Source organism: Passer domesticus, chromosome 7 (genome assembly GCF_036417665.1).
Source record: "Passer domesticus isolate bPasDom1 chromosome 7, bPasDom1.hap1, whole genome shotgun sequence".
In the NCBI taxonomy this organism is placed as follows: domain Eukaryota; kingdom Metazoa; phylum Chordata; class Aves; order Passeriformes; family Passeridae; genus Passer; species Passer domesticus.
In genome coordinates, this window is record NC_087480.1 from 28,468,864 (window position 1) to 28,485,116 (window position 16,253).

Here is a 16,253-nt window from a genome sequence, read left to right on the forward strand (position 1 = left end):
TGCATCTGGGAGGTATCCTCATCCGTGCGGAATTTCAGCAGGCATCCGGGCACTCCAGAACACCGGGAACTGGACAAGAATGAATGCCATTCCCCAGAGAAACAAAAGTCACCAGGCCAGGTTCCTGATGTCAGTTTGCAGGAGGCACTTGGCACTGTCAAACCAGCCACAGTTGCCTGTGGTGGCACCTTCCATCTGGGAGGTATCTTCAACCGTGTGGAATTTCAGCAGGCAGCCAGCCATTCCGGGCCACCGTGCCCCGGACAAGAATGATGGCCTTTCATCAGAGAAACAAGAGTCACCAGGCCAGGTTCCTGATGTCAGTTTGCAGGAGGCACTTGGCACTGTCAAACCAGACGCAGTTGCCTGTGCTGGCACCTTCCATCTCGGCGGCATCCTGATCCATGCAGAATTTCAGCAGGCAGCCGGCCACTCCAGGCCACAAGACCATGGACATGAATGATGGCCTTTCCCGAGAGAAACAAAAGTCACCAGGCCAGGTTCCTGATGTCACTTTGCAGGAGGCACTTGGCACTGTCAAACCAGACGCAGTTGCCTGTGGTGGTACTTTCGGTCTGGGAGGCATCCTGATCCGTGCGGAATTTCAGCAGGCAGCCTGTCACTCCGGGCCACAGTACCCCGGAAAACAATGATGGCCTTTCCCCAGAGAAACAAAAGTCACCAGGCCAGGTTGCTGATGTCAGTTTGCAGGAGGCACTTGGCACTGTCAAACCAGACGCAGTTGCCTGTCGGGGCATTTTTCATGTGGGAGGCATCCTGATCCATGCGGAATTTCAGCAGGCAGCCGGCCACTCCGGGCCCCCAGGCCCTGGACATGAATGATGGCATTTCCCCAGAGAAACAAAAGTCACCAGGCCAGGTTCCTGATGTCAGTTTGCAGGTGGCACTTGGCACTGTCAAACCAGCCACAGTTGCCTCTGGGGCCACTTTCCATCTGGCAGGTATCCTCACCCGTGCGGAATTTCAGCAGGCAGCCGGCCACTCCGGGCCACCAGGCCCTGGACATGAATGATTGCCTTTCCCCAGAGAAACAAAAGTCACCAGGCCAGGTTGCTGATGTCAGTTTGCAGGAGGCACTTGGCACTATCTAACCAGCCGCAGTTGCCTGTGGTGGCACCTTCCATCTCGGCGGCATCCTGATCCATGTGGAATTTCAGCAGGCAGCTGGCCACTCCGGGCCCCCGGGCCCTGGACATGAACCATGGCTTTTCCCCAGAGAAACAAAAGTCACCAGGCCAGGTTCCTGATGTCAGTTTGCAGGAGGCACTTGGCACTGTCAAACCAGACGCAGTTTCCTCTGGGGGTATTATTCATGTGGGAGGCATCCTGATCCATGCGGAATTTCAGCTGGCAGCCGGCCACTCCGGGCCACCCGTCCCTGGACAAGAATGATGGCCTTTCCCCAGAGAAACAAAAGTCACCAGGCCAGGTTCCAAATGTCAGTTTGCAGGAGGCACTTGGCACTGTCAAACCAGCCACAGTTGTCTGTGGGTCCACCTTGCATCTGGGAGGTATCTTCAACCGTGTGGAATTTCAGCAGGCAGCCAGCCATTCCGGGCCACCGTGCCCCGGACAAGAATGATGGCCTTTCATCAGAGAAACAAAAGTCACCAGGCCAGGTTCCTGATGTCTGTTTGCAGGAGGCGCTTGGCACTGTCAAACCAGCCACAGTTGCCTGTGGGGGCATTTTTCATGAGGGAGGCATCCTGATCCATGCGGAATTTCATCAGGCAGCCGGCCACTCCGGGCCCCCGGGCCCTGGACATGAACCATGGCCTTTCCCCAGAGAAACAAAAGTCATCAGGCCAGGTTCCTGATGTCAGTTTGCAGGAGGCACATGGCACTGTCCAACTAGACGCAGTTGCCTGTGGGGGCTCCTTGCATCTGGGAGGTATCCTCATCCGTGCGGAATTTCAGCAGGCATCCGGGCACTCCAGAACACCGGGAACTGGACAAGAATGAATGCCATTCCCCTGAGAAACAAAAGTCACCAGGCCAGGTTCCTGATGTCAGTTTGCAGGAGGCACTTGGCACTGTCAAACCAGCCACAGTTGCCTGTGGTGGCACCTTCCATCTGGGAGGTATCTTCAACCGTGTGGAATTTCAGCAGGCAGCCAGCCATTCCGGGCCACCGTGCCCCGGACAAGAATGATGGCCTTTCATCAGAGAAACAAGAGTCACCAGGCCAGGTTCCTGATGTCAGTTTGCAGGAGGCACTTGGCACTGTCAAACCAGACGCAGTTGCCTGTGCTGGCACCTTCCATCTCGGCGGCATCCTGATCCATGCAGAATTTCAGCAGGCAGCCGGCCACTCCAGGCCACAAGACCATGGACATGAATGATGGCCTTTCCCGAGAGAAACAAAAGTCACCAGGCCAGGTTCCTGATGTCACTTTGCAGGAGGCACTTGGCACTGTCAAGCCAGACGCAGTTGCCTGTGGTGGTACTTTCGGTCTGGGAGGCATCCTGATCCGTGCGGAATTTCAGCAGGCAGCCTGTCACTCCGGGCCACAGTACCCCGGAAAACAATGATGGCCTTTCCCCAGAGAAACAAAAGTCACCAGGCCAGGTTGCTGATGTCAGTTTGCAGGAGGCATTTGGCACTGTCAAACCAGGCGCAGTTGCCTGTCGGGGCATTTTTCATGTGGGAGGCATCCTGATCCATGCGGAATTTCAGCAGGCAGCCGGCCACTCCGGGCCCCCAGGCCCTGGACATGAATGATGGCCTTTCCCCAGAGAAACAAAAGTCACCAGGCCAGGTTCCTGATGTCAGTTTGCAGGAGGCACTTGGCACTGTCAAACCAGCCGCAGTTGCCTCTGGGGTACCTTGCATCTGGGAGGTATCCTCAACCGTGAGGAATTTCAGCCGGCAGCCGGACATTCCGGGCCACCGCGACCCGGATATAATGATGGCATTTCCCCAGAGAAACAAAAGTCACCAGGCCAGGTTCCTGATGTCAGTTTGCAGGTGGCACTTGGCACTGTCAAACCAGCCACAGTTGCCTCTGGGGCCACTTTCCATCTGGCAGGTATCCTGACCCGTGCGGAATTTCAGCAGGCAGCCGGCCACTCCGGGCCACCAGGCCCTGGACATGAATGATGGCCTTTCCCCAGAGAAACAAAAGTCACCAGGCCAGGTTCCTGATGTCAGTTTGCAGGAGGCACTTGGCACTATCTAACCAGCCGCAGTTGCCTGTGGTGGCACCTTCCATCTCGGCGGCATCCTGATCCATGTGGAATTTCAGCAGGCAGCCGGCCACTCCGGGCCACCAGGCCCTGGACATGAACCATGGCTTTTCCTCAGAGAAACAAAAGTCACCAGGCCAGGTTCCTGATGTCAGTTTGCAGGAGGCACTTGGCACTGTCAAACCAGACGCAGTTTCCTCTGGGGGTATTTTTCATGTGGGAGGCATCCTGATCCATGCGGAATTTCAGCTGGCAGCCGGCCACTCCGGGCCACCCGTCCCTGGACAAAAATTATGGCCTTTCCCCAGAGAAACAAAAGTCACCAGGCCAGGTTCCTGATGTCAGTTTGCAGGAGGCACTTGGCACTGTCAAACCAGCCACTGTTGCCTCTTGGGGCACCTTGCATCTGTGAGGTATCCTCAACAGTGTGGCATTTCAGCAGGCAGCGGGCCACTCCGGCCACTATGGGCCCCCGGACAAGAATGATGGCCTTTCCCCGGAGAAACAAAAGTCACCAGGCCAGGTTCCTGATGTCAGTTTGCAGGAGGCACTTGGCACTGTCAAACCAGCCACAGTTTCCTGTGGTGGTACTTTCGGTCTGGGAGGTATCCTGATCCGTTTGGAATTTCAGCAGGCAGCCGGCCACTTCGGGCCACCGTGCCCCAAACAAGAATGATGGCCATTCCCCAGAGAAAAAAAGTCACCAGGCCAGGTTCCTGATGTCAGTTTGCAGGAGGCACTTGGCACTGTCAAACCAGCCACAGTTGCCTGTGGGGGCACTTTCATGTGGGAGGCATCCTGATCCATGCAGAATTTCAGCAGGCGGCCGGCCACTCCGGGCCACCAGGCCCTGGACATGAACCATGGCCTTTCCCCACAGAAACAAAAGTCTCCAGGCCAGGTTCCTGATGTCAGTTAGCAGGAGGCACTTGGCACTGTCAAACCAGCCACAGTTTCCTCTGGGGGCATTTTTCATCTGGGAGGTATCCTCAACCGTGAGGAATTTCAGCAGGCAGCTGGCCACTCCAGGCCACGGGGCACTGGACATGAACCATGGCCTTTCCCCAGAGAAAAAAAAGTCACCAGGCCAGGTTCCTGATGTCAGTTTGCAGGAGGCACTTGGCACTGTCAAACCAGACGCAGTTTCCTCTGGGGGCATTTTTCATGTGGGAGGCATCCTGATCCATGCGGAATTTCAGCAGGCAGCCGGCCACTCCGAGCCCCCAGGCCCTGGACATGAATGATGGCCTTTCCCCAGAGAAACAAAAGTCACCAGGCCAGGTTCCTGATGTCAGTTTGCAGGAGGCACTTGGCACTGTCTAACCAGCCGCAGTTGCCTCTGGGGTACCTTGCATCTGGGAGGTATCCTCAACCGTGAGGAATTTCAGCAGGCAGCCGGCCACTCCGGGCCACCAGGGCCTGGACATGAACCATGGCCTTTCCCCAGAGAAACAAAAGTCTCCAGGCCAGGTTCCTGATGTCAGTTTGCAGGAGGCACTTGGCACTGTCAAACCAGCCACAGCTGCCTGTGGGGGCACCTTGCATCTGGGAGGTGTCCTCAACCGTGCGGAATTTCAGCAGGCAGCCGGCCAGCCCAGTCCACTCTGGGCCCCAGACAAGAATGATGGCCTTTCCCCAGAGAAACAAGAGTCACCAGGCCAGGTTCCTGATGTCTGTTTGCAGGAGGCACTTGGCACTGTCAAACCAGCCACAGTTGCCTGTGGAGGCATTTTTCATGTGGGAGATATCCTCAACCGTGCGGAATTTCAGCAGGCAGCCGGCCACTCCGGGCCACCAGGGCCTGGACATGAATGATGGCCTTTCCCCAGAGAAACAAAAGTCACCAGGCCAGGTTCCTGATGTCAGTTTGCAGGGGGCACTTGGCACTGTCAAACCAGCCACCGTTTCCTGTGGGGGCACCTTGCATCTGGGAGGTATCCTCAACCGTGCGGAATTTCAGCAGGCAGCCGGCCACTCCAGGCCACTCTGGGCCCCGGACAAGAATGATGGCCTTTCCCCAGAGAAACAAAAGTCACCAGGCCAGGTTCCTGATGTCAGTTTGCAGGAGGCACTTGGCACTGTCAAACCAGCCACAGGTGCCTGTGGTGGCACCTTCCATCTCGGCGGCATCCTGATCCATGCAGAATTTCAGCAGGCAGCCGGCCACTCCGGGCCCCCAGTCCATGGACATGAACGATGGACTTTCCCCAGAGAAACAAAAGTCACCAGGCCAGGTTCCTGATGTCAGTTTGCAGGAGGCACTTGGCACTGTCAAACCAGCCACAGTTACCTGTGGGGGCACCTTCCATCTGGGAGGTATCCTCAACCGTGAGGAATTTCAGCAGGCAGCCGGCCACTCCAGGCAGCGGGGCACTGGACACGAATGATGGCCTTTACCCTGAGAAACAAAAGTCACCAGGCCAGGTTCCTGATGTCAGTTTGCAGGAGGCACTTGGCACTGTCAAACCAGCCGCAGTTGCCTCTGGGGTACCTTGCATCTGGGAGGTATCCTCAACCGTGAGGAATTTCAGCAGGCAGCCGGCCACTCCGGGCCACCCGGACCCGGACAAGAATGATGGCCTTTCCCCAGAGAAACAAAAGTCACCAGGCCAGGTTCCTGATGTCAGTTTGCAGGTGGCACTTGGCACTGTCAAACCAGCCACAGTTTCCTCTGGGGCCACTTTTCATCTGGGAGGCATCCTGATCCGTTTGGAATTTCAGCAGGCACGCTGTCACTCGAGCCACCGGGCCCTGGACATGAACCATGGCCTTTCCCCTGAGAAGCAGAACTCAGCAGGCCAGGTCGCAGATGTCTGTTTGCAGGAGGCACTTGGCACTGTCAAACCAGCCGCAGTTGCCTGTGGTGGTACTTTTGGTCTGGGAGGCATCCTGATCCTTATGGAATTTCAGCAGGCAGCTGGCCACTCCGGGCCACCAAGCCCTGGACATGAACCATGGCCTTTCCCCTGAGAAACAAAAGTCACCAGGCCAGGTTCCTGATGTCAGTTTGCAGGAGGCACTTGGCACTGTCAAACCCGCCGCAGTTGCCTGTGGGGGCATTTTTCATGTGGGAGGCATCCTGATCCATGCGGAATTTCAGCAGGCAGCCGGCCACTCCGGGCCACCAGGCCCTGGACAAGAATGTTGTCCTTTCCCCAGAGAAACAAAAGTCACCCGGCCAGGTTCCTGATGTCAGTTTGCAGGAGGCACTTGGCACTGTCAAACCAGCCACAGTTGTCTCTGGGTCCACCTTGCATCTGGGAGGTATCTTCAACCGTGTGGAATTTCAGCAGGCAGCCAGCCATTCCGGGCCACCGTGCCCCGGACAAGAATCATGGCCTTTCATCAGAGAAACAAAAGTCACCAGGCCAGGTTCCTGATGTCTGTTTGCAGGAGGCGCTTGGCACTGTCAAACCAGCCACAGTTGCCTGTGGGGGCATTTTCCATGAGGGAGGCATCCTGATCCATGCGGAATTTCATCAGGCAGCCGGCCACTCCGGGCCCCCGGGCCCTGGACATGAACCATGGCCTTTCCCCAGAGAAACAAAAGTCATCAGGCCAGGTTCCTGATGTCAGTTTGCAGGAGGCACATGGCACTGTCCAACTAGACGCAGTTGCCTGTGGGGGCTCCTTGCATCTGGGAGGTATCCTCATCCGTGCGGAATTTCAGCAGGCATCCGGGCACTCCAGAACACCGGGAACTGGACAAGAATGAATGCCATTCCCCAGAGAAAGAAAAGTCACCAGGCCAGGTTCCTGATGTCAGTTTGCAGGAGGCACTTGGCACTGTCAAACCAGCCACAGTTGCCTGTGGTGGCACCTTCCATCTGGGAGGTATCTTCAACCGTGTGGAATTTCAGCAGGCAGCCAGCCATTCCGGGCCACCGTGCCCCGGACAAGAATGATGGCCTTTCATCAGAGAAACAAGAGTCACCAGGCCAGGTTCCTGATGTCAGTTTGCAGGAGGCACTTGGCACTGTCAAACCAGACGCAGTTGCCTGTGCTGGCACCTTCCATCTCGGCGGCATCCTGATCCATGCAGAATTTCAGCAGGCAGCCGGCCACTCCAGGCCACAAGACCATGGACATGAATGATGGCCTTTCCCGAGAGAAACAAAAGTCACCAGGCCAGGTTCCTGATGTCACTTTGCAGGAGGCACTTGGCACTGTCAAACCAGACGCAGTTGCCTGTGGTGGTACTTTCGGTCTGGGAGGCATCCTGATCCGTGCGGAATTTCAGCAGGCAGCCTGTCACTCCGGGCCACAGTACCCCGGAAAACAATGATGGCCTTTCCCCAGAGAAACAAAAGTCACCAGGCCAGGTTGCTGATGTCAGTTTGCAGGAGGCACTTGGCACTGTCAAACCAGACGCAGTTGCCTGTCGGGGCATTTTTCATGTGGGAGGCATCCTGATCCATGCGGAATTTCAGCAGGCAGCCGGCCACTCCGGGCCCCCAGGCCCTGGACATGAATGATGGCATTTCCCCAGAGAAACAAAAGTCACCAGGCCAGGTTCCTGATGTCAGTTTGCAGGTGGCACTTGGCACTGTCAAACCAGCCACAGTTGCCTCTGGGGCCACTTTCCATCTGGCAGGTATCCTCACCCGTGCGGAATTTCAGCAGGCAGCCGGCCACTCCGGGCCACCAGGCCCTGGACATGAATGATTGCCTTTCCCCAGAGAAACAAAAGTCACCAGGCCAGGTTGCTGATGTCAGTTTGCAGGAGGCACTTGGCACTATCTAACCAGCCGCAGTTGCCTGTGGTGGCACCTTCCATCTCGGCGGCATCCTGATCCATGTGGAATTTCAGCAGGCAGCTGGCCACTCCGGGCCCCCGGGCCCTGGACATGAACCATGGCTTTTCCCCAGAGAAACAAAAGTCACCAGGCCAGGTTCCTGATGTCAGTTTGCAGGAGGCACTTGGCACTGTCAAACCAGACGCAGTTTCCTCTGGGGGTATTATTCATGTGGGAGGCATCCTGATCCATGCGGAATTTCAGCTGGCAGCCGGCCACTCCGGGCCACCCGTCCCTGGACAAGAATGATGGCCTTTCCCCAGAGAAACAAAGGTCACCAGGCCAGGTTCCAAATGTCAGTTTGCAGGAGGCACTTGGCACTGTCAAACCAGCCACAGTTGTCTGTGGGTCCACCTTGCATCTGGGAGGTATCTTCAACCGTGTGGAATTTCAGCAGGCAGCCAGCCATTCCGGGCCACCGTGCCCCGGACAAGAATGATGGCCTTTCATCAGAGAAACAAAAGTCACCAGGCCAGGTTCCTGATGTCTGTTTGCAGGAGGCGCTTGGCACTGTCAAACCAGCCACAGTTGCCTGTGGGGGCATTTTTCATGAGGGAGGCATCCTGATCCATGCGGAATTTCATCAGGCAGCCGGCCACTCCGGGCCCCCGGGCCCTGGACATGAACCTTGGCCTTTCCCCAGAGAAACAAAAGTCATCAGGCCAGGTTCCTGATGTCAGTTTGCAGGAGGCACATGGCACTGTCCAACTAGACGCAGTTGCCTGTGGGGGCTCCTTGCATCTGGGAGGTATCCTCATCCGTGCGGAATTTCAGCAGGCATCCGGGCACTCCAGAACACCGGGAACTGGACAAGAATGAATGCCATTCCCCTGAGAAACAAAAGTCACCAGGCCAGGTTCCTGATGTCAGTTTGCAGGAGGCACTTGGCACTGTCAAACCAGCCACAGTTGCCTGTGGTGGCACCTTCCATCTGGGAGGTATCTTCAACCGTGTGGAATTTCAGCAGGCAGCCAGCCATTCCGGGCCACCGTGCCCCGGACAAGAATGATGGCCTTTCATCAGAGAAACAAGAGTCACCAGGCCAGGTTCCTGATGTCAGTTTGCAGGAGGCACTTGGCACTGTCAAACCAGACGCAGTTGCCTGTGCTGGCACCTTCCATCTCGGCGGCATCCTGATCCATGCAGAATTTCAGCAGGCAGCCGGCCACTCCAGGCCACAAGACCATGGACATGAATGATGGCCTTTCCCGAGAGAAACAAAAGTCACCAGGCCAGGTTCCTGATGTCACTTTGCAGGAGGCACTTGGCACTGTCAAGCCAGACGCAGTTGCCTGTGGTGGTACTTTCGGTCTGGGAGGCATCCTGATCCGTGCGGAATTTCAGCAGGCAGCCTGTCACTCCGGGCCACAGTACCCCGGAAAAAAATGATGGCCTTTCCCCAGAGAAACAAAAGTCACCAGGCCAGGTTGCTGATGTCAGTTTGCAGGAGGCATTTGGCACTGTCAAACCAGGCGCAGTTGCCTGTCGGGGCATTTTTCATGTGGGAGGCATCCTGATCCATGCGGAATTTCAGCAGGCAGCCGGCCACTCCGGGCCCCCAGGCCCTGGACATGAATGATGGCCTTTCCCCAGAGAAACAAAAGTCACCAGGCCAGGTTCCTGATGTCAGTTTGCAGGAGGCACTTGGCACTGTCAAACCAGCCGCAGTTGCCTCTGGGGTACCTTGCATCTGGGAGGTATCCTCAACCGTGCGGAATTTCAGCCGGCAGCCGGACATTCCGGGCCACCGCGACCCGGATATAATGATGGCATTTCCCCAGAGAAACAAAAGTCACCAGGCCAGGTTCCTGATGTCAGTTTGCAGGTGGCACTTGGCACTGTCAAACCAGCCACAGTTGCCTCTGGGGCCACTTTCCATCTGGCAGGTATCCTGACCCGTGCGGAATTTCAGCAGGCAGCCGGCCACTCCGGGCCACCAGGCCCTGGACATGAATGATGGCCTTTCCCCAGAGAAACAAAAGTCACCAGGCCAGGTTGCTGATGTCAGTTTGCAGGAGGCACTTGGCACTATCTAACCAGCCGCAGTTGCCTGTGGTGGCACCTTCCATCTCGGCGGCATCCTGATCCATGTGGAATTTCAGCAGGCAGCCGGCCACTCCGGGCCACCAGGCCCTGGACATGAACCATGGCTTTTCCTCAGAGAAACAAAAGTCACCAGGCCAGGTTCCTGATGTCAGTTTGCAGGAGGCACTTGGCACTGTCAAACCAGACGCAGTTTCCTCTGGGGGTATTTTTCATGTGGGAGGCATCCTGATCCATGCGGAATTTCAGCTGGCAGCCGGCCACTCCGGGCCACCCGTCCCTGGACAAAAATTATGGCCTTTCCCCAGAGAAACAAAAGTCACCAGGCCAGGTTCCAAATGTCAGTTTGCAGGAGGCACTTGGCACTGTCAAACCAGCCACTGTTGCCTCTTGGGGCACCTTGCATCTGTGAGGTATCCTCAACAGTGTGGCATTTCAGCAGGCAGCGGGCCACTCCGGCCACTATGGGCCCCCGGACAAGAATGATGGCCTTTCCCCGGAGAAACAAAAGTCACCAGGCCAGGTTCCTGATGTCAGTTTGCAGGAGGCACTTGGCACTGTCAAACCAGCCACAGTTTCCTGTGGTGGTACTTTCGGTCTGGGAGGTATCCTGATCCGTTTGGAATTTCAGCAGGCAGCCGGCCACTTCGGGCCACCGTGCCCCAAACAAGAATGATGGCCATTCCCCAGAGAAAAAAAGTCACCAGGCCAGGTTCCTGATGTCAGTTTGCAGGAGGCACTTTGCACTGTCAAACCAGCCACAGTTGCCTGTGGGGGCACTTTCATGTGGGAGGCATCCTGATCCATGCAGAATTTCAGCAGGCGGCCAGCCACTCCGGGCCACCAGGCCCTGGACATGAACCATGGCCTTTCCCCACAGAAACAAAAGTCTCCAGGCCAGGTTCCTGATGTCAGTTAGCAGGAGGCACTTGGCACTGTCAAACCAGCCACAGTTTCCTCTGGGGGCATTTTTCATCTGGGAGGTATCCTCAACCGTGAGGAATTTCAGCAGGCAGCTGGCCACTCCAGGCCACGGGGCACTGGACATGAACCATGGCCTTTCCCCAGAGAAAAAAAAGTCACCAGGCCAGGTTCCTGATGTCAGTTTGCAGGAGGCACTTGGCACTGTCAAACCAGACGCAGTTTCCTCTGGGGGCATTTTTCATGTGGGAGGCATCCTGATCCATGCGGAATTTCAGCAGGCAGCCGGCCACTCCGAGCCCCCAGGCCCTGGACATGAATGATGGCCTTTCCCCAGAGAAACAAAAGTCACCAGGCCAGGTTCCTGATGTCAGTTTTCAGGAGGCACTTGGCACTGTCTAACCAGCCGCAGTTGCCTCTGGGGTACCTTGCATCTGGGAGGTATCCTCAACCGTGAGGAATTTCAGCAGGCAGCCGGCCACTCCGGGCCACCAGGGCCTGGACATGAACCATGGCCTTTCCCCAGAGAAACAAAAGTCTCCAGGCCAGGTTCCTGATGTCAGTTTGCAGGAGGCACTTGGCACTGTCAAACCAGCCACAGCTGCCTGTGGGGGCACCTTGCATCTGGGAGGTGTCCTCAACCGTGCGGAATTTCAGCAGGCAGCCGGCCAGCCCAGTCCACTCTGGGCCCCAGACAAGAATGATGGCCTTTCCCCAGAGAAACAAGAGTCACCAGGCCAGGTTCCTGATGTCTGTTTGCAGGAGGCACTTGGCACTGTCAAACCAGCCACAGTTGCCTGTGGAGGCATTTTTCATGTGGGAGATATCCTCAACCGTGCGGAATTTCAGCAGGCAGCCGGCCACTCCGGGCCACCAGGGCCTGGACATGAACCATGGCCTTTCCCCAGAGAAACAAAAGTCACCAGGCCAGGTTCCTGATGTCAGTTTGCAGGGGGCACTTGGCACTGTCAAACCAGCCACCGTTTCCTGTGGGGGCACCTTGCATCTGGGAGGTATCCTCAACCGTGCGGAATTTCAGCAGGCAGCCGGCCACTCCAGGCCACTCTGGGCCCCGGACAAGAATGATGGCCTTTCCCCAGAGAAACAAAAGTCACCAGGCCAGGTTCCTGATGTCAGTTTGCAGGAGGCACTTGGCACTGTCAAACCAGCCACAGGTGCCTGTGGTGGCACCTTCCATCTCGGCGGCATCCTGATCCATGCAGAATTTCAGCAGGCAGCCGGCCACTCCGGGCCCCCAGTCCATGGACATGAACGATGGACTTTCCCCAGAGAAACAAAAGTCACCAGGCCAGGTTCCTGATGTCAGTTTGCAGGAGGCACTTGGCACTGTCAAACCAGCCACAGTTACCTGTGGGGGCACCTTCCATCTGGGAGGTATCCTCAACCGTGAGGAATTTCAGCAGGCAGCCGGCCACTCCAGGCAGCGGGGCACTGGACACGAATGATGGCCTTTACCCTGAGAAACAAAAGTCACCAGGCCAGGTTCCTGATGTCAGTTTGCAGGAGGCACTTGGCACTGTCAAACCAGCCGCAGTTGCCTCTGGGGTACCTTGCATCTGGGAGGTATCCTCAACCGTGAGGAATTTCAGCAGGCAGCCGGCCACTCCGGGCCACCCGGACCCGGACAAGAATGATGGCCTTTCCCCAGAGAAACAAAAGTCACCAGGCCAGGTTCCTGATGTCAGTTTGCAGGTGGCACTTGGCACTGTCAAACCAGCCACAGTTTCCTCTGGGGCCACTTTTCATCTGGGAGGCATCCTGATCCGTTTGGAATTTCAGCAGGCACGCTGTCACTCGAGCCACCGGGCCCTGGACATGAACCATGGCCTTTCCCCTGAGAAACAGAACTCAGCAGGCCAGGTCGCAGATGTCTGTTTGCAGGAGGCACTTGGCACTGTCAAACCAGCCGCAGTTGCCTGTGGTGGTACTTTTGGTCTGGGAGGCATCCTGATCCTTATGGAATTTCAGCAGGCAGCTGGCCACTCCGGGCCACCAAGCCCTGGACATGAACCATGGCCTTTCCCCTGAGAAACAAAAGTCACCAGGCCAGGTTCCTGATGTCACTTTGCAGGAGGCACTTGGCACTGTCAAACCCGCCGCAGTTGCCTGTGGGGGCATTTTTCATGTGGGAGGCATCCTGATCCATGCGGAATTTCAGCAGGCAGCCGGCCACTCCGGGCCACCAGGCCCTGGACAAGAATGTTGTCCTTTCCCCAGAGAAACAAAAGTCACCCGGCCAGGTTCCTGATGTCAGTTTGCAGGAGGCACTTGGCACTGTCAAACCAGCCACAGTTGTCTCTGGGTCCACCTTGCATCTGGGAGGTATCTTCAACCGTGTGGAATTTCAGCAGGCAGCCAGCCATTCCGGGCCACCGTGCCCCGGACAAGAATCATGGCCTTTCATCAGAGAAACAAAAGTCACCAGGCCAGGTTCCTGATGTCTGTTTGCAGGAGGCGCTTGGCACTGTCAAACCAGCCACAGTTGCCTGTGGGGGCATTTTTCATGAGGGAGGCATCCTGATCCATGCGGAATTTCATCAGGCAGCCGGCCACTCCGGGCCCCCGGGCCCTGGACATGAACCATGGCCTTTCCCCAGAGAAACAAAAGTCATCAGGCCAGGTTCCTGATGTCAGTTTGCAGGAGGCACATGGCACTGTCCAACTAGACGCAGTTGCCTGTGGGGGCTCCTTGCATCTGGGAGGTATCCTCATCCGTGCGGAATTTCAGCAGGCAGCCGGCCACTCCAGAACACCGGGAACTGGACAAGAATGAATGCCATTCCCCAGAGAAACAAAAGTCACCAGGCCAGGTTCCTGATGTCAGTTTGCAGGAGGCACTTGGCACTGTCAAACCAGCCACAGTTGCCTGTGGTGGCACCTTCCATCTGGGAGGTATCTTCAACCGTGTGGAATTTCAGCAGGCAGCCAGCCATTCCGGGCCACCGTGCCCCGGACAAGAATGATGGCCTTTCATCAGAGAAACAAGAGTCACCAGGCCAGGTTCCTGATGTCAGTTTGCAGGAGGCACTTGGCACTGTCAAACCAGACGCAGTTGCCTGTGCTGGCACCTTCCATCTCGGCGGCATCCTGATCCATGCAGAATTTCAGCAGGCAGCCGGCCACTCCAGGCCACAAGACCATGGACATGAATGATGGCCTTTCCCGAGAGAAACAAAAGTCACCAGGCCAGGTTCCTGATGTCACTTTGCAGGAGGCACTTGGCACTGTCAAACCAGACGCAGTTGCCTGTGGTGGTACTTTCGGTCTGGGAGGCATCCTGATCCGTGCGGAATTTCAGCAGGCAGCCTGTCACTCCGGGCCACAGTACCCCGGAAAACAATGATGGCCTTTCCCCAGAGAAACAAAAGTCACCAGGCCAGGTTCCTGATGTCAGTTTGCAGGAGGCACTTGGCACTGTCAAACCAGCCACAGTTACCTGTGGGGGCACCTTCCATCTGGGAGGTATCCTCAACCGTGAGGAATTTCAGCAGGCAGCCGGCCACTCCAGGCAGCGGGGCACTGGACACGAATGATGGCCTTTACCCTGAGAAACAAAAGTCACCAGGCCAGGTTCCTGATGTCAGTTTGCAGGAGGCACTTGGCACTGTCAAACCAGCCGCAGTTGCCTCTGGGGTACCTTGCATCTGGGAGGTATCCTCAACCGTGAGGAATTTCAGCAGGCAGCCGGCCACTCCGGGCCACCCGGACCCGGACAAGAATGATGGCCTTTCCCCAGAGAAACAAAAGTCACCAGGCCAGGTTCCTGATGTCAGTTTGCAGGTGGCACTTGGCACTGTCAAACCAGCCACAGTTTCCTCTGGGGCCACTTTTCATCTGGGAGGCATCCTGATCCGTTTGGAATTTCAGCAGGCACGCTGTCACTCGAGCCACCGGGCCCTGGACATGAACCATGGCCTTTCCCCTGAGAAACAGAACTCAGCAGGCCAGGTCGCAGATGTCTGTTTGCAGGAGGCACTTGGCACTGTCAAACCAGCCGCAGTTGCCTGTGGTGGTACTTTTGGTCTGGGAGGCATCCTGATCCTTATGGAATTTCAGCAGGCAGCTGGCCACTCCGGGCCACCAAGCCCTGGACATGAACCATGGCCTTTCCCCTGAGAAACAAAAGTCACCAGGCCAGGTTCCTGATGTCAGTTTGCAGGAGGCACTTGGCACTGTCAAACCCGCCGCAGTTGCCTGTGGGGGCATTTTTCATGTGGGAGGCATCCTGATCCATGCGGAATTTCAGCAGGCAGCCGGCCACTCCGGGCCACCAGGCCCTGGACAAGAATGTTGTCCTTTCCCCAGAGAAACAAAAGTCACCCGGCCAGGTTCCTGATGTCAGTTTGCAGGAGGCACTTGGCACTGTCAAACCAGCCACAGTTGTCTCTGGGTCCACCTTGCATCTGGGAGGTATCTTCAACCGTGTGGAATTTCAGCAGGCAGCCAGCCATTCCGGCCCACCGTGCCCCGGACAAGAATCATGGCCTTTCATCAGAGAAACAAAAGTCACCAGGCCAGGTTCCTGATGTCTGTTTGCAGGAGGCGCTTGGCACTGTCAAACCAGCCACAGTTGCCTGTGGGGGCATTTTTCATGAGGGAGGCATCCTGATCCATGCGGAATTTCATCAGGCAGCCGGCCACTCCGGGCCCCCGGGCCCTGGACATGAACCATGGCCTTTCCCCAGAGAAACAAAAGTCATCAGGCCAGGTTCCTGATGTCAGTTTGCAGGAGGCACATGGCACTGTCCAACTAGACGCAGTTGCCTGTGGGGGCTCCTTGCATCTGGGAGGTATCCTCATCCGTGCGGAATTTCAGCAGGCAGCCGGCCACTCCAGAACACCGGGAACTGGACAAGAATGAATGCCATTCCCCAGAGAAACAAAAGTCACCAGGCCAGGTTCCTGATGTCAGTTTGCAGGAGGCACTTGGCACTGTCAAACCAGCCACAGTTGCCTGTGGTGGCACCTTCCATCTGGGAGGTATCTTCAACCGTGTGGAATTTCAGCAGGCAGCCAGCCATTCCGGGCCACCGTGCCCCGGACAAGAATGATGGCCTTTCATCAGAGAAACAAGAGTCACCAGGCCAGGTTCCTGATGTCAGTTTGCAGGAGGCACTTGGCACTGTCAAACCAGACGCAGTTGCCTGTGCTGGCACCTTCCATCTCGGCGGCATCCTGATCCATGCAGAATTTCAGCAGGCAGCCGGCCACTCCAGGCCACAAGACCATGGACATGAATGATGGCCTTTCCCGAGAGAAACAAAA